Raw genomic sequence first — 24,198 nt, 5'->3', positions numbered from 1 at the left:
TTGGTCTGTGTAGCTGATTCCATGACATAAATCTAATTGGTTTGAAAATTTGGGCTGACAAATCCCATCGCGTTCAGATGCTGCCCAGGCTGTGATGAGCCCTCTCTACAACGTGCCATGCATCCCTTCACCAAGTCAGTTTTTAAAATACTGGTGACGTTGTTTATTTAATAAACTCAAGCTTTGCGCCTGGGCTGGTTAAACAGACCCGCCCACGGGATGGAGATGTATATTTCAGAGCTTTTACCTCCCATTGGCCGTGTCATTGGCCGTGTCTGTCTGCTCCATTCCATTGTGAATAAGAGCTCCAACCTCCTCACCTTCCCCCCCCCCCCCCCCCGCCCCAGCACGATTTAACCCCAAACCAATTAAAACCTGGACAGAGGGAGATGGAATGGATATGTCACAGACACCATGGGACTCTCTACCCCCAAAGCGCCCCTGGCAGGGCAGGGTAGGGCAGTCCTGGGTGGAAAGAAGCAGTGGCTAAAAAGTGTGGAGCCCACCCTGGAGTCTATGCTGTGGGGTCTTTACCTTCTGTCTCTGTTTCTCCCACACCTTGAGATGACCCACTTCTGGTTCTCATTGCTTTGCCTTAAATGATGTCTTTGAATTAATGTCTTTGAATTAATGATATTGACCAGCTGTCTTTGAATTAATGATATTGACTACCTCCTCCTCCCAGGGACGATACACTTTTGGAGTAAGGCACGCTCCTTCCTCACCTCTGGACCTCCACTCTGCTCCGCCTCCCCTGACTCTGTGTCTCAGCTGCCCCAAGAGGCCCATGGGTAGGTAAGGCTGCTACTGACTTAAGCAGGCTGTGTAGCATGACAATTCAGGGCACGAGATTTGGAGTGAACTGCCTGGTTTTGAATCCCAGCTCTTCCAGCTGGATGCCTTTGGGTGCATCACCTGTCTCCTTTGAGTCTCAGTTTCCCTCTCCTTGGGATGAAGATAACAACGGTTCCTACTTCTGAGTATAGTCATGAGGATTCAAAGAGATAGCACCTGTAAAGGGTTAGCACAGTCCTAGCGCATGATCAGCAGTTGGTAATAGCGATTACCGTTGCAGTATTGACATGAGCTGATGTGCTCATGGTGTTGGTTTTCCGAATGAAGGTGGCTGGAAACTGGTGATGAGGCATGGATGCTGAGATCCACTCATTCACTGGACACTTACTGAGCGCCCCCTATATGCCAGGCACCATTCTGGCACAACAGACACAACAGACAAAAATCCCTTTTCTCAAGGATCTGGCATTCTAGTCTGTGAGATGATGGATAAATGGAGACTTGGATGTATGGCTTTCAGCTGCAAGTAAGAGACACCCCAACCAACAATAGCTGAAATCATAGATCAGCCATTATTTCCTTAACAAGGATAGATGGTCCTATGGTTTGCAACTCAGTGATGCCACCGAGCACCCGGTGTGCTTCTATACTTCAGCTCCACCTCCCTCAGCGGGGTGGATTTTCATCCTTAGGCTTATTGCTTCATGGTCACAGAATAGCTGCTGCAGCTCCAGGCATCACATCCGCCTATGGGTGTGATCCAAGGGGGAAAGGTAAGAAAGGTAGCGAGAGTCTTCCTCTTCCTGTGACTCTCCCTTTTATCAGGGAGAACAGGCTTTTCTACAACCCCCCACAGACCTCCCTTTCGAGCTCATTGGCTAGAAGCAGGTCACGTGCCCAGCCCGGCCCATGCACTGACAAAATGGAAAAGGATTAGCAAGATGGGTCTACAATGCTACTGCATCTCCCTTGGTGCTGGGCGCATTGCTGCCTGAACAAGTTAGAGGTACAAGCTGGAGGGGCCATTTGGGGATATGTAGGGTTCAAGACACCACCTGAGGCTTCAGTGGCTTGTTCAGTAGTGAGTTGGGAGGGGGCTTCCTCCCTTTTTGCTGCATGGGACACAGAGGGGGCATCTGGCCTAACTGCGGAGTGGCAGTGGATGGGTCACCTGGATGACAGGTGCTGGAGAGGAAAACAGGCAAGTGAAAGCAGCCCCGCGGCCCCTCTCTTTCTGACTGGGGAGCCTCCAGGAACCGGAAAAATATATACAGAGACTCCTGTATCCGGGGGCCTGCGGGACTCCCCCTCGGGTATCTACAGGCCAGCGAGCATCAGGTGCACAAGACCCAGAGCCTGAACCGACCGGGACCTGGCTTCCCACACCAGCAGCCTGATCCTCCCCGGCCGTGCCCATCTCCGTGACCATCACCGGGCACCGGGCAGCTCAGAACAGCAGCCCGGACATCCTACTCAGTTCCCGCGCCCCCCCCCCCCACCCGCCGCCACTTCCCCCAGATCAGTGCCTTGTTAAGTCCAGAGTCTTTCTTCTTCTGTCTCGAGCAGGTCCGTTCACCATGCTCCACCTCCAATGCCACTACCCGCTCTGAGCTGCCCGGATGACGAGGCTGGTCCGCCAGCTGTGCGCCCGCGGCTCTTACTGGCCCCCGCACCAGAGTCCACGCTGCAGCTAGAGTGACCTTAACACACGTGTATGTCGTGCACGTCGAGCAGCTCTCTTCTCTGCATTTAAAAGTCCTCCCGGCTTCCCATGCCCTTAGGACACGATCCTGTGCTTGGCCCCAGAGGCCCTCTCCCGCTCGCAAGTGCCCGTAGCACCTCTCCCACCCCATCGTGCCCTTCTTCCTCCCCCCCTCACTGTTTGAGCTCCAGCCACCCTGCCTCCTTCCCTTCCAGGAGGGCTCAGGGTCTCTCCTGTCTCATCATGGGTCATGACCGTGATTGTCTTTCTGTCTTTCCCTCCTTCCTCTGGCTTGTGCTTATCCATTCTGTACATTTTAGCTTAAACAGCACATCCTTGGGCAGGGTCGGGGGGGGGGGTTGCTGCTCCCCAGACTAGGCTGAGACCCTCCTCCCAGGCTTTCCCAGTGCCCTGTGTGTCTCCATCAGGCAAACCTGTCTTTTCTGCTAGACTCCAGCAACTGGACTGTGGCTGCACGGCACAGGGGTTGGTCTTTTTTTTTGTTCTCTGACCTCAGGGTCTAGCTCGGTGTCTGGCACACGGCAGGGGCTGAGTAAATACAGAGAGAAAGAATGAATGAAGCTTCACAAAGCATAATGGAAATGCATAATGGAAATGGGGGTAGCTAACTCTGGGGGAAGGGTGGGAAAGTCACACGAGGAGGTGATGTCAGCTAGGTACTAAGGGATGAGTCGGACTCTTCCAGATGGAGAAGGAGGGTGGCTTTGCAGGAAGAGAGAGGTGCAGGTGCAAATGCATGAAGGCACGGGAGAGAACAGCGTGCTTGCAGAGAGGTTTGCACAGCAAAAGCCTAGGGCGGGGAGCCGTGTCGGTGAATCTGAGGGGGTTGGTAGAGATCACACAAAGGACCTTGTGAGCTGCGCTTGGTCGTGGGCTTTACCTTGGAGGTCATTGGAAGCGACTGGATGTTTGTGCGCAGATGGATGAGACGGTGAAGTTTGTGTTGTAGAACGACGACTCAGGCAGCGGCGGCCCGGAGGGTTAGGAGTCGGGAGCAGAGGCTGGGGTGGGCTCCCTCTGATATGTCTGGAAGCCGATTCCCGTCCTTACCCCCAATTCCTGGCACAGGAGGCGGGATGGTGGCAACCACCTCCCTGTCTCCACTGTGAGGGAGGCAGGGGAGCAAATGTCAGCCTGGATCATGAGGGGACTTTCCCGTCACCTTGGCTGTCATCCCGGTGACCGCGTGGGAGCTCACTTGGGGATGCCTCCCCCTCCTCCCACCACATGTGGGGGCTCATCCTGAGGCTCCGCTCCCCTATCTGGCTTCTAAGACAAGTTGAGCCAATTTGGGAGAAGTCTGGGATGGAACCAGAAAGGGCAAGCAATGGAGTTGATAAAAAATTCAAGGTAGGTTGGGCTCCTTGGGGGAATCACTTGCTAATTTCGTACCTGTGAAATCCACAGTCAGCAGCTGCCTGCTCACTGGTGTCTGAAGAGAAGGCTTTCCAAAGCCAAACTTGAAGGTAGACAAAGTCACGGACCCACCGTTTCTTGAGAAGCTCTTATGTGCCAGGAGCCGTCTCGTTTGCTCATCATGCAACCCTCCCGGGGAAGTATTATCACTTTATTAATTTTCAAAAGAGGAAACTGAGGCAGAGAGAGATTAAGGACCTTGCCTAAGGTCACATTGCAGAGTCTCAATGCAGCAGGCAAATGTGGAACCGGTTCTCTTGGATCAAGGGCAGTCTTCTCTGATTTTTGTCCCAGATACATTATCACTGCTCAGCCTACGTCTCTGTGCAAGCAAATAGCCAGTTTTTATTATTTTTTTTAAAGGCGTATTTATTTTTGAGAGTGGGGGGACCATGCAGGACTTGCACTCATGAACCATGAGTTCATGACCTGAGTTGGATGCTCAACTGACTGAGCCCCTATGACACCCCCCCCCCCAGCCAGTGTTTATTAAACACCCTCACAGTGCCAGGCACTGGCCACTGTGTTATTCCGAATCCTTGCAACACCCACTTGAAGTGAAGGTATTTATCCCCATTTCACAGACGGAGCGTTGAGGCTCCAAGCGTTTAAGGGACTTGTTCGAGGTCACTCACATAGCTGGGAAGCCGTGAAAGCAGGTTTGAATCCAGGCAGTCTGAGGCCAGCGTGGGAGCTCATCTGGCTTCCTCTTTCTCCCTCTGCTGCTCTCCCTGAGGACAGCGCTTCTTCCCTGCTTAGCCTTTCCCCAGACCTCTCTTCCCCCCCACCCCTGCGCCCAGCACTTCTGCTCAGACCTGTCTGTTAATGAGCAAAGAGAGTGAGCATGTGTGCGCGTGTTAAAATGAGTCAGCAGGTTGTCCAGGCGGAAGTCTCTCGACGACAGTGTGCAACGCCGTTGACAGAGTCAATTACCGTAGCTCCAGGGAAGGGCTGTTTAGCATCTTGAAAGAATTAACCAGCCAGTGCCTAATTATTGCCGACGAACCGCCTCTTAATTATATCCGCGTTTCTGTTACACACGCCGGTGCGCTCCGGCCCCCGCAACCCCCGTCCCCTTTGCCGCAGCCGAGTTCTCGGAGAGGACGGCAATGCTGTGCGTGTGGGAACAGCGACTCTTCTTAAACTATTAACGTGAAGGTCACGTCTTAGCTTGTGGACGCTTCTGCCAGGAAGACGGGAAAAGAGCAAAGTGGTTTCAACGGGCCCCCCCGGCCTTTCCAGGCTCTCGTGGCGCTGTCTTCCGCCAGGTCTAATTTCGTTCAATAGCAAGAGCTGCCTTTGCTGGCAGAACTCCCGCGTGCCAGGCACTTTCTGCGATTCTCGCCTGCACATACGCACGGTGAGTGTCCGTTTTACAGATGGGGAGACTGAGGCCTGGAGGTGCCAGGGCTTGTCCAAGGCCATCTGTGCGGTAAATTGCAGAATTACTATTTGACCCAGGGTCTGCCTGGGATGTGGGTCTGTGCTCTGGGCTGGGGGAGCTGGCCACCCCCTCCCCAAAGTCGACCCCACACGTGTCCGGGGGCAGGGTGCGGGCAGGTGGCACGGCTCAGCTTCTGCCTACGACGTCTCCACCCTCGGCTGCAGGGAATCCATCTCTCCAGGTTTATAGTTAGACTTCGTCTCAGATCCCGTGTGGTGCCAGGGGCCGGGTTCGTTCTGACCCTCCCGGCTGACCAGCCTTTCTCTCCCCCACCCGCAGGGTAACTCGACATTTGTGCACACAAAGGGCCTCACAGACGTTTGGGGGGAAGGTGAGGAGGTGTGTTATGTGGCCGAACGGCGGACAATTTTCCAACCGGATGTTAGGCATTCTGTTGTCGCACGTACACTTTTTGTTCAAGTACTTACAGAAAGTACGTCACGCATGTGTCGCCTCGTGACTTTGCCACAAAGTGAGCACACCCGTGTTAACCAGTGCCTGGGTCCCCACAGGCCTCCTCCCCAGACTCAGAAGCCCTCCCCGCGTTTCCCTTTGCCATGCACCGTGCGCACAGCGTGCGGCTAATACCGAGAGAACACTTGCCGTGTGCTGAATGCTTTACACGTATCACCTCGTCTCATCTCCCCATTCACTCTGAGAGAAAGTTACTCTTAGTGTCCCCATTTTGCAGATGGGGATGTCAAGGCTTAGGTTAATTTGCCCAAATTGTTTCTGCAGGTGGTGGAGGCGGGATTTAAACCAGGGGCCACCTGGCTCCAGCCTCCTGCCTCTCATCCTCTGGTCGGGGAAAGGACGGTGCCCTTGATCCCTCTGTGTATTCCAAGCCCTCCCGGAACGCCAGCTCCCCTTTCCAAAAGTGGGACCCTCGTAGTGGCCTTTGGTGGCTGATAGGGGGCGGTGCATCCAGAAGGCACCTGATAAGTGCCGGATGGATGACTGACTAAACAGAATGCCGTTGTCTGAGCCTAAATTGTCTACTGGGACCGGGCTTGGAGAGAAAAAGCGACGTAAAGGGCAATGATTTGTAGCTATTCTCAAGAAACCAGCCATTTGCACATGGCTGCCTGCAAGGCGGTGGATTGCCAGGCCTAAGCCATCCTTGGGCGTTTTTTTCATTAACATTCCCTTGTGCTAATTTGTGGTAAGAGGACGTGAAAAGAAATAAACCTAGCGATGAACTTCTCCTTGGCTCCCGTCGGGGCAGTCGTGCAAGATGGATGGAGAACTCTGCCGTCCTCTCAAAGTTCACGCTGTTTTTACTCCAGAGTTGTTTCCCTGAGTGATTTATCGTGCTACCTAGAAAATCAAGTGCTTTTTTTTTTTTTTTTTTTTCCCTCAAGCCCACAGAAGAGTCTCCATGTCCTTAAAACTAACATATTCAGTCTTACTGCCTCTGGTATCTGTGCGTAGACCCATTCCGTGCTATTTTTAGGGTCATTTCCAGAAAAATAATTTACTTTTCATTGTGGAGTCTGTCAAGCTAAGTGGAGTTATTTTCTTTCTGGAGTTGGATGAATAAATCCAATCCCTAAAAGATGGGGATTTAAAACCATGCCTGCAGAGATGAGTCTCATAGTTAGGTTTATCTTGTGGATTAAAATAACGAGGAGCTACCAGAAGGTCTTTGTGTCCAATATGCTTTGTTACCATGTATCAGATCTATTTTCTTAAGTTGTCAGAGCTGTTTGCACTCGTAATAATAATAGCTCTCCCAAAATTGCCTTTGGGGGCTAAAAATAGCTCCTGTCCTAGGGTCAAAAGCTGAGAGTGTAGACTTTGGAGTTGTACTTACCAGGATTCAAATCTGGACATTGACTCAACCTCTCTGGCTTTAGTTCCCTGATGTGAAAAACAGGAAGAATAATGTTACCTGCCCCGTCAAGTTCTATCAGGGGCAAAGCAAGATAAGGCACGAGTATCATGGTGGACGTCTCCATTAGGCACAGGAGGCATGAGGCCATGATGCTTTTAGGGACCCCGCAAAAATGTTTCCATTTTAATTTTTTAAAATCAGAAGAAAAATAGGAATGTCATAATAATGAATACATAATAATGAATCTAGCCCAGATTATAATGTCCTTACACCAACACAGTCGTAAAACATAATTTTAAATATTTTTAATGAAGAAAGGAGCCCATGAAGGCATGTGTCCGGGATCCATGAAGGTCATAGTGTATCGGCTGGGATTAGACTACCCAATAACAGTAATGTCAACAAATGGAGGTATATTTTTCTCTCATGTAAAACAAGTCCAGAAGTTGGCAGTCTCACATTGATTTGGCAACTCCTTGGTCTTCAAGGTCCTGCACTTTTATTTTTCTGTAGCATGGCCCTTACATTTGCCTCATGGCCCAAAATGGCTGCTGAAGCTTTAGCCATCATGTCTGCATTCCAGGCATCAGGAGGAAGAAGGGGCAAAGGGCAAAAGGAACCCACTTCTTAGGGGAGGTCCCTTTAAGGAACATTTTTTTTTTTAAATTTTTAAAGTTTATTTATTTATTTTGAGAGAGAGAGAGAGAACAAGTGGGGTAGAGGCAGAGAAAAGGAGAGACAGAATCCCAAGCTATGTGCTAATGGCACAGAGCCTGATATGGGGCTTGAACTCACGAACTGTGAGATCATGACCTGAGCTGAGATCAAGAGTTGGATGTTTAACCAACTGTGCCACCCAGGCACCCTCCCACCCCCCCCCCACCCCCACTTAAGGAACATTCGAAGAATTTCTGCACAACACTGAACTTATGGTCCCAAGGCCAAGCTTAGCCAGGGGACCAGGAAATTTCATGTTTTGGCTCAAATAATTGCCTTTTTAATGAAAGATGAGTTTATACCAAAGAATGGAAGAACAGGCCAGGGAACACGACCCAGAAGTACGGAAGACAGTAGCTTTCTCTGTGGGGAACGCCTTGACTAAGAGGGAGACAGAAGAGAGCTGGGCCCTCCTCCTTCCAGGTCCCTCACCTGGGGTGTGGGTGGCTCTCAGTCCTGAAAGGGGCGGGGCATCCCTGCACACACAGGGCTTTGATCGAGTGAGAGGGTCGAGAAGGAAGGGGTGGAGGGAATCTGGGAGGTTTGTGGGCTCTGTGCCCCAGGCACCTGGTTCGCTCACTCTACCAGTTCTCAGTACGAGTATCCCTTGCTTGGAGAAGCTGTCCCTGACCCCTGGATCGAAACACCAAGCCTCCTTTCCCTCTGCCCCACTTTTACTCACCTTGGGCTATTTTTTCCTTCACGCACATCTCACTGCCTGTAGGTTTACTCATTATTGTCTGTCTCCCCCAGCTAATGAGTAAGCTGTATTGGAGGCAGGCTTCCTGCAGCATTTCGTGCCCGGCAGGTGGTAGGTGCTCCTGCACGTTGAATGAATGGCCTGATGCGTGACTATCGGCCCCGGGAGACGGAACTAGCATGGGCTCTGGTGCCTTCTCCCTGCTCTGACACACTCTCCTCCATGCATCTCAGTTCTCTGGCTTCATTAATTGTCATTCAACAGAGGGTTGTTGGGAACTTACTCTGTGCTAGGGGCTGTTCTGGGCACCAGGAATCCAGCAGGAAGCAAAGGAGATGAAAATTCCTACCCTCAATAGAGTTTGTCTTCTAATGGGGGAGAGAGACGGATAAATATGTCAGCTGATAACCTGTGGTATGGAGAAAACCAAAGCGAGAAGGGGGCTAAGTTCCGGCAGTGGAGTATTGTCATTTTATATGGAGTGGCCAAAGGAAGGCTTTTACTTGGAAGTGGTAAGAGTGGACTAACTGCCTGAAGGAGCCGGGGGGCCAGCCACGTGTACATCTAGCATAAAAATGTTCTAGGCAGACGGAACAGTAAGTGCAAAGGCCCTGAGGCAGGAGCATGCCTGGTGTGTCTGAGGAACAGCAAGAGGGCCAGCGTGGCTAGTGGAGAAGGTGGGAGATGGGTGGGGTGCCAGGGTTAGGGAGGATCAGTTAGGGCCTTTGGTTTGTATTCTGAAGGCGACGGGAAGCTATTGGAGAGTTTGGGGCAGAGAAGGGGCATGATGTAACTTTTTCTTTTTAAGTTTATTTATTTATTTTGAGAGAGAGAGCAAGAGAGAGAGCAAGTGAACTGGAGAAGGGCAGAGAGAGAGGGAGACAGATCCAAGCAGGCTCCAGGCTGCCAGCACAGAGCCCAAAGTGGGGCTTGAACTCACAAGCTGTGAGATCATGACCTGAGCCAAAGCCAAGATACAGATGCTTAACCCACTGAGCCACCCAGACACCTTTTAACTTTTTTTTAAAAAGGATTCCTCCTGGGGCGCCTGGGTGGCTCAGTCAGTCGAGCATCCGACTTCAGCTCAGCTCATGATCTCATGGTTCGTGGGTTCGAGCCCCGCGTCGGGCTCCATGCTGACAGCTCAGAGCCTGCTTCGGATCCTCTGTCCCCATCTCTCTCTGCCCCTCCCCCCTGTGTATTGCGGATGGGCCGTGGGGGGTGTGAGTATAAGCAGGGAGACCGGTGAGGAGTCAACTGCCTTGTGAAGGTCAGTTCTACGCGTCAGCTTGGCTGGGCCAAGGGATGCCACGTAGCTGGCGAAACACTACCTCTGAGTGTGTCTCTGGAAGAGATCGGTCTTTGCACTGGTGAAGAAGACTGAATGAGAAAGAAACCTGCCCTCACCACTGCGGGCGGAGAGCATCTATCCAGGGGGCGTCTGAAAAGGCAGAGGAGGAGCGAATCTGCTCTTACTCGAGCTGGCACATCCACCTTCTGCCTTGGCCCTTTGGACTTGGACAGGGTCCGAGAGCAAGTCCAGGAGCGTCCCAGTTCTTGGGCCTCCGGGTCTGGATCAGAACTACAGCACCGGCTGCTCTGGCCTGCAGCTTGAAAACGGCAGGTCTCAGCCTCCATAACAGTGTGGACCACTCCCTCGTGTCCCTTTCCGTATGCATCCTCTTGGTCCTGTTCTTCTGGAGAACGCTGCCTAGCGTGTGCCCCTTCCCGCGAGAGGTGACCGTGGCTTGGACCAGGCTAGAGGCCGAGGGGGGGCGGTGAGAAGCTGCGGGCTGTCTTGACAGGTCAGACTTTTCGCTTCTCACCCTGAAGGCTTGCCACAGATGCCCTCCCCCTGGTGACCAAGCTTCCACAGGAGAGGCTCCATTCTGTCGGAGGTCTGGCTGTGTTAATCCCACTTGCGGACAAAGTTCAACCCCAAGTCCTCAGCAGGTGCAGATGGAGGGGTTTCAGTCGCAGGGCCCAAGATGAAACTAGCCTACAGACAAGGCATCAAAAATATTTGCATTTCTTTTACAGCAGCGTGCTGCCATTGACTTTTGCCACAGACCCCACTGCTCTCTACTGCCTTTCACACACTGCCGGTTCCACCCCTTTACGTTATCTGGTTTCTGAAGGAGACACACGAGGCTAGTGTGAAATGGGGTTGCTAACTCTACTTTGTGCCAGCTGGGACCCATATTATACCGATCTCGTTAGCCCCATTTTATAGATGGGAACAAATAGGCCCGCTCAGAGCGATGAAGTGACTCACCCAAGGCTCTATGGTTTGAGCTGGTGATTATGACTCTCTGGCTTTTGTGACTCTCGCTCTCTCCAATCTACTGGCTTTTGCAGTTAGTGAGACTTGAGAGAGAATTCTCTCTCCATCAGACAGATATCCTACCCTACTTGTCCGTAGATGATTCCAGAAACAGGGTAATAGAGAAGGGACCGTGTTCGTATTTCCTCCCCACTCTCCAGTAAAGAAAGGAAAACTTTCCCTGGTGTGTTGGCCACTGATATCACAAGGCCTGAGCGGCATGCCGCATGGGCTTACTGTGTATAACAAAGCTCGCATGAAACTGTGCACTTATATTTCCCCAAATGAAGGGTTTCTTTCCAAAAGACAATATCTGCAGCATTTGTGTGGTCAACAGCACTTATTACTATGCTTTTGCATCCGTAGTTCTGTACCTTCTTCTTTTGTACCTCTGGTCTTCGAAAATGATCTCTAGAGGGTGGTTCTTAGTAAAACTTGCCATATTCTAAGTTAAATTTCAACCACTTGATAAAACCCTTGCCAGGGAATAAGAAGGCAACAGAAGTAGAATCATACTCCCAAGTGTTCCCAGAGCCTGTTCCAAGGACCAAGGTATTCAGAAGTAAAAAGGCATTTGCCCTCTGTGGGTTTCCAGGAAAAAAAAAAAAGACATCGAACAGTCATTTACCCTTTTTCTACATTTTTCCAATTTCTCAACTGTTCCTATAGCAACCTGAATAGAGATTGGGTTGCTAGAAAAGCATTCGTTTCTATAGAAACAATTCGTTCTATAAGAGAAAAAGTTTACTTGGTAGCACATGAAATCTAATATTAGGATGTTGGTTTCGTTGGTGGATTTTTTTTTTTTTTTTTTTTTTTTTTTTTTTGTCAGCCAGAAGAATATTTCCCAGGCCACCTACAGACGTATGGTGCATCTTCAGGCTCTAATAGTATGTTGTCATATGGGTTCTGGATAGAGGGTGCAGAGTCTGAGTCCCTTGGGATCTTTGCTGAGACTCTACAGTTTACAACATTTTAGTCCTCTCGTATGCTCAGACACAAGGGGCTGGACCAGATGATCTCTTGAGATTTTTGGGTCAGGAATTCATGGTTTCTCTTGACTTTCCTGTGAAAACCATGAGGGGGTTTTACTAGAAGCAGATAGATGATTAGGGTGGCAAGTGACAGGCATCAAACTCAAAGCTGGTTGAGAAGGAAAAAAAAAAAAGAGGAGGGGTGGGATATATTAGTTCTCCTATTTTAGAATCTGGAGGTTTCAGGTACGGCTGGATCCAGGGCTCATTGACGTCCCGCCTTCCACTGTGTGGATCCAGGGCTCACTGACGTCCCGCCTTTCACTGTGTTCTTCTTCATTCTCAGTATTGGCTCTTCTGGCGAAGTGGTCTCCAGCCTTATTCTCTGCCACATCCTCTGCATCCCAGCTAAGCATCTTCACTGGAAAGAAAGTACCTTTTTTTCCCTACTAGTTCCCAGAGACTTCCTGGGGATGCCGCTACTGGGACTGGCTTAGGTCACATGCCACACCCCTGAACCCATCCTTAGGAACCTCAGAATGAAATGAGTGGATGGGCCAGGGCTGGATCAGAGGCTTACCTTCGGGGTCAGAGGTGAGGTCAGCAGTCCCCAGCCTCCACAGACTGAGAGAAAAGGAGCAAAGTTTCCATAGGGGGAAAATCAGGAGGCAGAATTAGAAAAAAGGGGGGTGGTTGTGATCCCGGCACCAGCCAGTCACGCCAGCGACCCAGCTGACCACATTCTAGAATTAAAGGCTTGGCCCTTAAAAGCTGCTTCCTCCCAGCTTGGGCAGAGAGAGACGGTTCAGTTTTCCAATTTTCCACCTCGAGACCATCTTTCAAGCAAGATTTTTTTTTTCTTCTAAAAGGAGTTGGGAAAAAAAAAATCAGAATACATTTGCATGTTACCTAAAACATTTTAAACTCGTGTCTTATCTTTGTGACTGCACAGTCTTGTCTTTTCAGTGCTGGTAGCTATATAATTACAGTCACCTTCAGCCTCACTGATTCCTTCTTGAAAAGGTTATTGTGAACAGGGGACAAAAAGTCATTTGGAAACACCACCGAGGTCTGTTTTCCAATTGTCTTTTCATCCCAAAGTTCAGAGATTTCTAGAAAATCATATGTCAGCAGAAGCAGCATATAAACAACCTCATATACGTTTTTTGGGTTTTTTTGGGGAGGGGGGAAATACATTCCCCGAGACGATTGAAGGTGTGAATTATTTCAGGGAGCGTGTTGGTGTGTGGCCAGTAATTTAAATTAACTGGATTTCCAGGGCTTATTAAGAGCTTAAAATCGGATTGTTAAAATTCAGAGAGCGTTGTAGTTCAAATTTCATGTCTGCTATAGGGGCTTGTTCGCTTTAAAAATGCTTTGTTTTCCTTGTTATTCGCTTGCAACGTTATTTAAAAGTTTAAAATGTCCTTAGGAGTATTTTTTTTTCCTTGTTAATAAACTGGGTTACTGATTTCCATGGAGATTACTCCCAGCAAAGCTCTTATGTTTAGGCAAGGAGCTATCATGTCGGGATCAAAAGGGAATCCCTTGAAACCTTTAATCCTGTGGCAAGACTAAGCGTTACTTGTGAATGAATCCTGGGGTCTCCGTGGGGTGTCGAGAAGCCCTTCAAGATACCCAGCCTGTACTTGAGAAGAGAAAACCCTTGCAAGTCGGGGTCGTACACGAGGGACTTCAAGCCTGGTGGTAGGAAGTGTGCTTCTGTGCCCTGTGTTGGAGGGATTTGGGCTCTGTTGCTGGGTGAAGGTGTCCTTGATGCGGCAAGAGTGAGGGTTGATGTCCAGTTTTAAAACCCCCCTGTGCAGCCACCCCAGAGGCCTTGACATCAGGACAAATTCAGGTGCAGATGGAGAATCGGGGACCAGTGTCGTAGAGCAGTGCCCCCCCAAACCCGAGCGTGCCACGTCCCCTGGGCATCTTGTTCAAATGCACGTTCCGATGCCGTAGCTCAGGGGTGGGGCCCAGAATTCCGCACTGAGAGCAAAAAGTCTGACAGGGCCCCCGTGCTGCTGGTCTGTGGGCCATCCTTGGAGCAGGGAGATCGGAGACCGCTTCTCTCTTTCGCCTCGACTGGGAAAGAGCCTGAAAATCAGATTTTGGATGTTGCCGGTCTTTGGCAGTGCTAGCTCTGGCATATCTTGGGACTTTACGTCATATCTGGAAAAGAAATCCCATTCGAAGGGTAAGGCTAAATCAGAGGCGCTAGATGATGTCTTAATTCTGGCAGAGTATCAGGCTGCAAGCAGAGAGAGAGAGGAGAGAGAGGACAGATCAGCAACGATTCAGGCAAAACTCACCTTTCAAAGCAGGAATGGAAAGGAAGCCTGTTGTTCCTTCAGAATTTCTTTAAGAATCTTAACTGTGGGGACTGTACTCCCCAAGGGAGTGGTGGTGTTCAAGAATATCTTTGTTCATTCAGCTGAAGGCAGCTTTGTCTGTTCTCCTCACTGGGGGCTGATCTTGTACCTGACTAGTTAGGTAAGAAGCAGCCGTGCTGAAGCGTTTCATCAGAATCCTCGACGTGGCTGATTCGGAAGAGAGAAAGGAGCAGGTGCCTCTGAGCTTTTGGGAGAGTCGCCAAGCAGGCAGGCTGCATCGGGTAGCGACCGCTGAGTAACAAACCACCCCAGAACTTTGTGGCTTTAAGCAGCAACCTCTTATTATTTCTCATGTGTTTAAGGGTGAGCTGGGCGGGTGCCCCGACCTCAGCTGGTCCCACTCACGTGTCTGTGGTCAGCAGGTGGGTCGGCTGGGTGGTCTAGCATGGCCTTGGCTGGGATGGCTCAGCTTTCCTCCATGTGTTTCCATGTTCTTCACAGTTCAGGCGTGTTCTCATGGTGGTGGCAGTGGTCCAAGAGAGAGCTAGTCATTCAAGGGGACAAGCAGGAACACCCACCCGCTTCTCGAGCTGTGCTTGTATCACATTTGCTAATGTATCCCACGGGCCAAAGCAAGTCATATGCCGGGCCCAGCAGAGGGAGGGACGGCAAAGTGGGGACAAAGAGTATGGAGGCAGGGAGGCCTGTAATTGGGGCCACTGGTAAAATCAGACGAGTGCACAGCTCTGACTTAAAGCCTGAGGTTGAGTCTGTAAAACTCCGAGCATAGGTGGGATTATTCCATTCATTCACTCACTCACTCATTCATTCATGAAACATTTATTGTCTTTCTCTTATGCAAAGCACCAGGCTCTGTCAGACTTTACTTGGACGTTTTAGTTGCTTCAAGATTCACACCCACTTAAATTCCACCTCCAGACCGTCTCCTTGTGGAAACTGTGAAAAGCTTTTGCTCACTCTTCTGGAGGAGCTATAGGGCCTGTGGAGTGGGGAAGAGGGTCCACGTCCCAAAGCCCATGGGGCCCCTACTGCCTGTCACCGTGGAGACGCTGGGTAGCTTTAAGGAGACCCTACCGGCCACTTACTCTGGGGCCTCCGCCTTTCGAGACCCAAGGGCCTGGCTAGAGCTCAGAAGGTCTGTGGTGCACTCAGTTCCTGGGGTTTCTCTCCCTCTGGAGCCTACTTTCATCATCATCGATGTAAATAATTTTTATTTCACGGTTTTGTTCGATTTTGATGGATTTAAAAGCATAGTGTGAACCCCAAAGTGACATGAAAATGTGAGGGTTTTTTTTTAACTTTTTTTTTATGTTTTATTTTTGAGAGCAAGAGAGACAGAGCATGAACGGGGCTGAGGCAGAGAGAGAGGGAGACACAGAATCCGAAGCAGGCTCCAGGCTCTGAGCTGTCAGCACAGAGCCCGACATGGGGCTCAAAGTCACAGACTGGGAGATTGTGACTGGAGCCGAAGTCAGACGTTTAACCCACCGAGCCACTCAGGCGCCCCAAATGTGAGGGTTTCTTATCCCCACGTGTAGGAAGGAGGACCCAACGGACCCTCCTAGTGTGGTGGTTAATGATGCGCTCACAAATTGGCTGTGGGTGGGGGTGCGGTGAGGGATGAAGGGAGAAAGAACCCAGATTTCTAACAGCTGCAGATTTCCTGGGTGTAAATCTTCACATCACGGCTGATTTCTACCATGGTTGCCACCAATGATTTAATAACCTGCTTGCAGGGGCGCCTGAGTGGCTCAGTCGGTTAAGTGTCTGACTCTTGGTTTCTGCTCAGGTCATGATCTCACGATTCATAGGTTCGAGCCCTGGGTTGGGCTCTGTGCTGACCCTGCGGAGCCTGCTTGGGATTCTTTCTCTCTCTCCCTGTCTCTCTGCCTCTCCCTGGTGCCTTCTCTCTCTCCCTCTCTCTCCAAATAAATAAATAAACTTAAAAAAAAAATTCTAAAAAAAAGAAAAAAATAACCTGCTTGTAAAATTCTTGCCTAGCTAATACCGGAATTCCTGGGTATTGAACCACTGGCTTTCTCAAGCTCACCCAGGCCCACCCTGGGTCTCAGATTGCCTGGATTGAAACAAAGTTTAAATGAGATGGTGCATGTGAGGTGTTTCCCACGGAGTAAGTGCTCAGTAAAGGCCAGTCGGTGTTACTCGTGCTGCCTTGCTTGGTCAGCTGCTGGTGCAAGGGTCTGGGTAGACACACTCACACCACAGGGTCAGGCAGGCCCATCCTGAAAGTGGTTGACATACCCCATTTCCTGCCCAGGCCCCTCCTGAGCCACCAGCCTCTTACAGATCATTTATTCATGCAGAGCTCAAGGCACTTGCCTGGGGTCAGGCTCCTCACAAACAACACCCCACTTAGTCCCCACGGCAGTCCTGTGAAGGAAGTACACTTGTAACATACCCATTTTATGGATGGGACAATTGAGGCCCAGGGAGACTGAGTAAGTCTCACAGCTACAAGGAAGGAGAGGCAGGATTTGAATCTAGAGTGCTTGGATCTAAACCTCCCCCTCCTACTTTTTTAAAGGGGGAAAAAAAAACACATTTATTTACAGTAATTTCCTGGTTTTCTTTATTCTTTTTTACAGCAGCTTTATTGAAATTTAATTTGCATACATAAAATTCCTTTTAAAGTGTGCAGCTGAATTTTTAATATAATCACAGAGCTGTGCAAACATCACCATTTTCTAATTTTAGAATCTTTCCACCACTCTAAAAAGAAAACCCCCGGGGGTGCCTGGGTAGCTTAGTCGATTAAGCGTCCAACTCGATCTCAGCTCAGGTCTTGATCTCAGGGTTGTGAGTTCAAACCCCGTGTCGGGCTCCGCGCTGGGTGTGAAGTCTACTTAAAAAAAAAAGAGAGACAGAGAGAGAACCCAGATGCCCCCTCTTCTTCCCAAAGAAACTCAGAGACACTGGACGTATCTCTCGGCTTCCCCAGAAACCAGCCTCAGCTCAGCCAGCTGGCCCCACCGGGACGTGGGGAGACTCAAGCAGGAGAGTTTTGCCCACATTCACTGAACACCTTGTGCAGTCCCAGAAAGCGTCACCTGATTATATTGAGCTATTTATTCTGTCCCCTGCCCCGATGTGAAGGGGGAAAATGTAATTATTTCCAGGGCCACAGGCTGTTCCCGTTTTATTGCCTGGTTCCCTCTCCCCACACATCTTTCTTGGTTTTAGGAGAAAGAAGGCAAGTGGGGAGCACTGGTACCCTCTTTGCCTCTGATGAGAAGCCCTTCTTGCTGAAGCTTTTGCTCTCCTGTCCCCCCCGCCTCCTTTCAGCCCCCTTTCCCGCAGTCAAATAACATCTGATTTTAGGTGCTGGGTGAAGGAGGCATGATTGGGACCCCCCGGCGTGCCAATCAAATACAGAAATCAAAGAGTAGTTTCTCCAGACCAACCTGGAGGCTGCTAGGTGGTACTTAAAAATCAGGCTGTGTTTAATCACTGGGGGGAAAATATGTATCCACTGCAGTCTGATCATGGTATTGTCTAAACAGCCCTTGAAATTTGTAAATGACATGTGGCAGCGGTATTTTTAGCTCCTGTGTTTCAGAAGGTGAGCGGTCCCTCCTCCACCCCCACCCCCACTCACGTGATAACCTCTGGTTATGTTCTTTCACCTTCCACGGGGCTGTTGAATATGCAAATCGCGTTGGGCTCCCTCACCTTCCAGACTTTTCCTGTGTTTCCTGGTGGTGGGTGTGATGGAAGAAAGGTGGTTGAGCAAAATAATTTATCTTTGGTTGTTTTCGAGGCTGAGAGTCTTCGATTTGTAAGCAGTGCCTTGTGGGTGCAATCGCGTTTCCTGGAGGCTTTTTATTTTTTGTTTTTTTGGTTTTTTTTTTTTTTTGCAGTGAATCCTGTTGGCATTTGGAATGAAAGAATTTCAGCAATATTCCCATGGATCCCGCGGTTAGAGAAAGACCCTGTGGCAGGACCATCTCAAGACCCATGAAAGGTTTTCCGGGACCCTCATCCCCCAGTGCCCTTGGGGATGATTTCCTGGATTTACGTTTAGGCTGAAAGCCCAGGGCTTGACCCTGTCCTCAGGACAGGACATTTCTCTTGTCTGTGGGCCACAGCCCCTTTCCCGTGGAGGGAAGTCAGTGAATACTTGATTACATGAGTGAACTTAAGGACTGAAGCGTGAGGGCGCTCCCAGCGTTTTTTCCTCTTGTTGTAAATAACCCGGACCCCACAGGTGCAATAGTGTGTGAGCAACATCATGAACAAAAGTAGTCATAGCTGGTTCCAAGTCTTTATACGAACAGAGTTTTTATCTTCCTAGGGTGACAGGGTGTCTCAGATTTGGCACTGTTGACATTTGGGGCAGACAGCTCTTTGTTGCTCGGGACCGTCCCGTGTGCTGTAAGATGTGGGCAGTATCTCCAGCCCTACTGTGCCCGCCAGCCCCCCCTCCCCCCAGTACAACCACCACAGAGGTCTGCAGCCATCACCAAATGTCCCCTGGGGGTGGGAGCGTTTGAGGAAGCAAAAAAGAAGGAGAAGAAAACCCGCAGGGAGAAGTGAAATAGGAAAACAGGAGAGAAATCCACACATTGGAAAGGCGAGGTGTGAGAACAGAGGGAGAATGTTCGGGGCGGAGTCAGGCTCAGAAGACCTGGCCCTGGGGCTCCACCCCACGAATGAATTGGCTGCGGGCGCCCTGGGTAGGTCTTCACCATCCTTGTGGCTTGGTTTTCGCATCTGTAAAATGGGCATGTGGCACACAAGATTTGTGGCAGAGAGCACATGAAAAAATTGCCTGTCGGGAAAGCGCAGCGGAGATCCATGTAATTCTTATTGTTGCCTGCGTGCTGGCGACATATGCGTGCAGTCAGATGGGTTATGTTTGTCTGAGTCAGTTGGGCTGGAAAAGAGGCTACTCCTGAATTTGCTGTCCACCCTGCAAGGATCAATAGGACACCACGGCAGTCTCATTTACGATCAGGAAGTAATTGGATGGAAAGCACTGTTGGAGAAGGAACAATGCAAAAAAGCACGGATGGGCCAGCCAGAGGTGAAAGAGTTTTGTGCAAGGGAAACCAGGTTTGGGATTTCCAGGTGTAGATGCTTCTGGATGCCCCCCCCCCCCCCCGCCCCGTCCCTTCTCTGCAAAATTCAGCCGCAGGAACTTCTCAAGTAGTCTGGAAAATGCAGCTCTGAAAATTATACTTGGCAACAATGGCTCTCTGTCCAGGCCCTTTGGAGAACAAGACATGGAACATTATTTTTGTAAATCTACTTCAGGCCCACCTCCTCGGGACTCCCTGCACCACCATCGCCCCACGGTGAAGAAAGGTTGGGGGGACATAGCCCTGAAGCCCTGGCCAGGCCCCTGTAGTTATCTGTCCACAGTGCTCACTCTGGAGACACATATTTACCCAGACGTGCCCATGTCTGCTGCTTCTTTCCTGGCCACTCTTTGTCACGCTGGGACCCTGTGACCATTCCATTCCAGGGGCACAACACTCTTCCACACACCTGCAGCACGGCCAAGGACCAGGGTCCCGGACCTCTGCTCAAAGGCCCATGGTCTCACGGAATCTCTTCATGCCATAGGCTCCTCCCTCCCTCTCCCCTTTTCTGTTCCTTAGGGGCACTGATGTCCTCTCCTGGTTTTCCAGGAGACATGGCTGAATCCCATCCAAGAGCCATTTGTCCTCGCCAACAAAGCTGGTGGTGAGATTGTCTTCTAGACCATTCCAGCTTCTGTCCTACAACCCTCTTGCCTCTCCCCTTCTCTCTGAAGCCGAGACAAGCAAGCATAGAACTGACCCTTTGCTAGAATGGGAGACAGGAAAGGGAATACATAGGGAGAAACCCAGATGTTCAAATTAGAAAAAAAATGGTCCTACATTCTATGTGTCACTTCCAGAATTCTTGGCCCACATGGCCAAGGTTGCCAAGCATGGAGATCCATGCAAGACCAGAGCCAGGAGACATGGGCAGTGCTGGCACGTAGTACGTGCTCAACAAACGTCTGATGGGTGAGAGAGTGAATGGAGCTTCTTTTGCGAAGTCAGACTCCATGCCCTGAAAAGGAAACTCACCCAGTGCGGGAGCAACGAAAGGGAGATTGGGTTCTGCCATGTCCCCCGGTTGCCTTCTTCGTGTCACAAAGAGTCATTTTTGTTCAATGTGCTGCGGCTTGGTACAAGGTGAAGATCTGCTCAGTCATGCCAAAGGGGCTTTTTTCTCCTTTAACGTAGGTTTGTGGCTCTGACATTTCCCCAACTCTCTGTCCCCCTCCATCTTCCTGGTTGTCAAGGAAACAGTTTCCTGGACAACCTGTTGACTTATTTGGCTGCCTGGTTTGTATTATCCAGTGTGGGGAGCTGTTGTGGAGGCTTTTTTTTTTTTTTTTTTTTAATGTCACCAAGGTAACCGCCAGCAGCCGCTTAATTATAGTTTTAGGTAAAGATGAATTCTCTTTTGCAAATGTTAGTATATTTTGGGGCTGGGTGGGGAGTGGAGAACTGCCCAGAGATTAACGTTCTCTAATTATATGCTTCGGTTTTGGACAATTCAGTTTTATTTGCAACTAAACTTGGTTTCATTCAGGATTGGGTTTTTTTTTTTTTTTTTTTTTTGGTCTAAAAAAAACCAAGGAAAACAAATAATGAAAACAGAGAGGAAGAGGGGATCGGTGTGGTAGGAGGAGGCTTTGAGTGCGGTGGGCATGGCGGGGGTGCAGGATTGCTACGTGATGTCTCTGGCGGCTGTTTCCTGAAACACGCATTCGTCTGTGGTTCCGAGAAGTGGTCTGTATACTGGTTACCGGATCCCATCTCCGCAGCCTGCTGGCTGTTTGAACTCGGGCAGGTGACTTCGCCTGTCTGTGCTTTAGTTCCCAAAGCTGAAACGTGGGGAGATGGGAAGGAGTTCAGCTTCACTATAGGTGTGTTGTGAGGGTTCTATGTGAGGGATCTATTTGTTGGGCCCCTAGGAGAATACCCAGCACGACACAGGCGCTCCAGCATATCAGCCACCATTTAAAGGCACGGCCCCCTACGAAACCATACTTTTCGGATGCCTGCCTACGCGTGAATCATTTCAGCCGTCAGTCACTGCATCTGCTAATCTTAAGGGTGCCTTTGTTAGAGGGTAATAGAGTGACTATAATCGTATCTGACATTTCTTGGAGAGTTACACTGTTGTGAGCATCTCACAAGTCTTTACTTCATTTCTCGTTCCCAAGGGCCCTGTGAGGTACGTATTACCATGATCTGCTTTAGGTCAGTGAGAAAACCGAGAGGGGAAAAAGTAAGTTGTTGTTGTTGTTTTTAACTTTTTGAATGTTTATTTATTTTGAGAGAGAGAGAGAGAGCACGAGCGGGTAAGGGGCAGAGAGAGAGAGGGAGACGTAGAATCCAAAGTTGGCTCTGGGCTCTGAGCTGTCAGCACAGAGGCTTGAACTCATGAACCATGAGATCATGACCTGATCTCAGGTCATGTCAGACGCTTAACCAGCTGAGTCACCCGGGTGCCCCAAGTGCTTTTTTGTTTTTGTTTTTTAATTAAAAGATCAAACTTTCAAGGAATTCTTTGAGCTGTGAGTCACTTTGTTTTATGTTTCCTCCTTGGTGATGCGGTACTGCTCAACCCAAGTGGAGCCTTTGGAGTTGACCCACGCGCCAGGATTTGGTCCGGGAGGTTCTTAGGGAGATGCCAGATACTTGCAGATTCCTTAGGCCCTAAGCGGTTGCTGTGCAGCTCAAGAAGTCCTGGGTCCTCCTCAGCTTCCTGTACCTCAGCACCCTTTCCAGGTGTGGGGATAGTCAGGCTGCAGAACCACTGAGGAGGGGGTTGCACTGAGGTCGGGGATCCCCCCCTCCAGCTGAAGGGTGATGGGGCCCGTTCGGCCCCAGCGGGACCTGCCAAGTGTAGTTGTCTGAGCCGCCACAGGAGTTTCCCTTTTGCTCCCACAGGTCTGTACTTGGGAAACCAAGGAGTTTAAACAGACCATCTCCAGCGTTGACCAAGGTTTTATTTATTTATTTAAATGTTTCTTTATTTGTGTGTGTGAGAGAGAGAGAGCATGAGCAATGGAGGGGCAGAGAGAGAGAGAGAGAGGGAGACACAGAATCCAAAGCAGGCTCCAGGCTCTGAGCTGTCAGCACAGAGCCTGACGTCGGGCTTGAACCCACAAACCACCAGACCGTGACCTGAGCTGAAGTCGGAGCCTTAAGCGGCTGCGCCCCCCAGGCGCCCCCATCCAGGTTTTAAATACTGCGGTGCCATGGCAGAATTGAGGGTTGCAGACCCAGCACGCACACCCAGGCCCGTCTGCCTCCAGAGCCGTACTTTCAGCCACTGCCCTAACTCCTGCTGTTCTGATCATTATGGACCGTGTGGCCTCCGAAGTCAGTGTCCTTGGGTTAGAACCCGCCATTTTCCAGCGGAGTGACCTGGGCAAGTAATGCACCTGTCTGCGCCTCCGTTTCCTCCTTGGCCAGATGGGGACAATGACAGTACCTACCCCTGAGGGTTGTTGGAACAGGGAATGAAGTCAAGACTCCTGAAGTGCTCGTAGCACCGTAACCCTCCACTAAATGTTAGGTGTGGGTAGAATCACTCCCGAGCGCTGCAACACAATTACCATCGGTGCTAGTGGCTGAAACAGTTAACAGGCAGCCAGGTGCCCACCATCATTCGTATGTTGCTTGTAGTATAGTTCCCACATAGATTTCTGTATCATTAATCTCGTTATTTTGTAACCTACATTATGTAGGCAGGCGTCTCTCTCTTCTTTATAAATCTCCCACTGGGGCCCTCTTTTTTAAAAAAAGAAAAAAAAAAAAAACAGCTAAAAACCTTCTTTAATTGAGATTCAGCTCCACAGGCCAGCCCCCGTCGGATATGCCATACTAAGCCCACCGGGGAATATTTGTTTTGTGTGTTTTTCCCCTCTTCCCGTGGATTATGTATACTTCCATCATTTTAGAACGAGGGCCGGAGTAGCAACAAACATGTTGGTCCAGAACAGCAGGAGCAGTTGGGTTTTGGCGTCAGATGCCCTGTCCCCACGGAGATGGATTAATTGAGGTCCCCGAGGCCGCTTCTCAGGCCAGTGGCTTCAGAGAGTGTGATGAGCAAGGAGCCATACGGCCCCGGTCTGTCTACTCCCGACCCCACCCCCTGCCTCATATCTTTTATTCATGACAGTCTTTCGCAAGGAACAGAAAAATCAACAGCACAAGCGTGACCTCCTTTTCTTCTCACTCTCCCTCCAGGGACCGCAGAAGGTTCTTTCTGGACACTGAAAACATGTCTCACCCGTTCCCCACCCCATTTCTCAAAAAGCCTCAGCGCTGGATTGAAAAGCACGCATTGCAACAGGATGATTGAGGGAAGGTAATTATGTATTATTAAATGCAAAAAAAAAAAAAAAAAAGAAAAGAGAGAGAGAGAGAGAGAGAAATTGTTCTTTGCAACACCCCTATGGCTTGGCAGAAATGAAAATAGCAAAATGCTAAAATGGTTTTCCTGCCAGTGGGATGAATGGATGCCTGCCCCCTTGATTTGGGGTCATTGGCTGCAGGGGCTGCGCTCAGCACCAGTGGAGACCCTGAGGAGTGGGGACGGATGGCTCCAGCGTGGGGGTCTTTGTGGGGACGTGGGCCGCAGAAAGGGAGGGGTATAGAAGCCCGGAGGAGATGTTTTCTTGTTCCCTTGGCTCGGAAGGTGGGTGGTCTCTGTGTCTTTGGTTAAGACCTTTCTGGGTAAGATGAGGGTGATGATACCCAAACGTCAAAATCATACCCCACGTGGCCCAGCACTTTAAAGTTTACAAAGTGCAGGGGCACCTGGGTGGCTCAGTCAGTTAAGCGTCTGACTTCGGCTCAGGTCATGATCTCACGGTCTGTGAGTTCGAGCCCCGTGTCA

At 50.1% G+C, this 24,198-nt stretch overlaps 1 long non-coding RNA gene across 1 annotated transcript; it reads left to right on the top strand.

Annotated features, from left to right (window-relative positions):
* Positions 1-682: 682 nt before the first annotated feature.
* On the top strand, positions 683-23,670 carry LOC109272270 (uncharacterized). The gene is made up of 3 exons (XR_002082377.2): positions 683-791; positions 2,362-2,507; positions 23,547-23,670. It is a non-coding gene; the product is annotated as an uncharacterized LOC109272270 (long non-coding RNA).
* The last annotated feature ends 528 nt before the right edge of the window (positions 23,671-24,198 follow it).

The sequence above is a fragment of the Panthera pardus genome, unplaced genomic scaffold, assembly GCF_024362965.1.
Source record: "Panthera pardus isolate Hobbes unplaced genomic scaffold, ASM2436296v1 HiC_scaffold_25, whole genome shotgun sequence".
NCBI classification, from domain to species: Eukaryota; Metazoa; Chordata; class Mammalia; order Carnivora; family Felidae; genus Panthera; species Panthera pardus.
Note: the sequence above shows the minus strand (reverse complement) of the source record. Positions and strands in the feature narration are given on the sequence as shown.